Source organism: Hylobates moloch, unplaced genomic scaffold, assembly GCF_009828535.3.
Source record: "Hylobates moloch isolate HMO894 unplaced genomic scaffold, HMol_V3 SCAFFOLD_10, whole genome shotgun sequence".
Lineage (NCBI taxonomy): Eukaryota > Metazoa > Chordata > Mammalia > Primates > Hylobatidae > Hylobates > Hylobates moloch.
This window is the reverse complement of record NW_026652285.1, coordinates 73,728,732-73,730,051: the sequence shown is the minus strand read 5'-3', so window position 1 is coordinate 73,730,051 and position 1,320 is coordinate 73,728,732.

Here is a 1,320-nt window from a genome sequence, read left to right as displayed (position 1 = left end):
CCGGGAGGCGGGGCCACGGAGAGGAAAAAGGGAAAGAAAAAAGGAAGTCGCTTCAACCCAGCCCACAGGACTATGAGACCCCGCCGGGCGGAAGTGACGTACGGAGAGGGCACGAGAAGCTTGAGCAAGCGCCGCCTCTCTAGCAACTGTGGGCAAGCGCGGGACCCTCTCCTGGGTACGACCTCCAAGAGTACCCGGGCCTCGCTGATGCCCGACGGAGAGCCCTTGGCTTTTGTTGACTTGTTGACCTTTGCTACTGCGATCTGGTTTTTCTGCGGGGATAAAGTTCCTCATTCTGTTGCTCGTCATTGGGGTTACCATCACTCGTTCAGACGGCCGATTGCCTGATGGTCCCCTCAATCTCCGGGGAAATGACTAGCCTCAGACACCTCAGAAAATTGTTCCTTGGTGCCCCTTCGTGCTGAAATGAAGAGTTCTGGAGAGAATCTGAGGGATTTGAGGAATTTCAGATGTTGGGGATTTTTTTCCCCCGCACAGGGAATGGTATTGTGCCCTGTCTACACATTAGAATCACTTGGCCTGGACAAAAGCTTTTTTAAAAAAGTGTTCCCCTCATCTCCTCCCCCCCAAACCCCGCATTTCCATCTGCTAGATTCTCACGCGTAAACAGGATTGACAACTACTGCTCTTGTGCTTTTTTGGGAACAAGAAATTGTCCCGGGAAGGGATAAACGCCAATTAGTCTCTGATCTCAGTACTAGTCTACTTAAAGCTAATTAAGCATTGATTTTTTTAAGTTTATGACAAACTGCTATTTTCCATTCAGTTAAATTAAATGCGTTTTAATGATAGGACGGCAAGTAATCTAACCTATTAATGAAAAGCTGTATGTCTCGCAGAACTATGATAAACTACCCAATGACGTTAGCTAAGGGTCTAGAAATGGAAGAATGATCGCTATATCTTTTTTAAAAAATAGAATTTAGGCACCTTGGGGAAAAAAAGAACCTAATCTACACTGGATTTCTGTTAGTGTGAAGACTTTCGTCCCTGTACCTGCTAGGGCTTACCTGTAAATGAAGTAAGATGGTCAACACCAGGAAAACAAGTGTTGCTGGTGCCTGGCAGTAGAACACCTTGACTATCTTGGAAAGAATTAACTGGCCCCAAGTGGACTTCACATTTCATTTTGTGAAGTGGGAGCCTGAGAGCATGTGAGTGGGGACACACCTGCCGAAAAGCATTGTATGAGACAATGACACTCATTCTCTCATCTTTGATTCCTCTACTCTTAGCAAGCCTTTCATTCATAGAACTACTGAATGGCAAGTAATGGTTTTTCTAGTCCAGAGCTTGTAA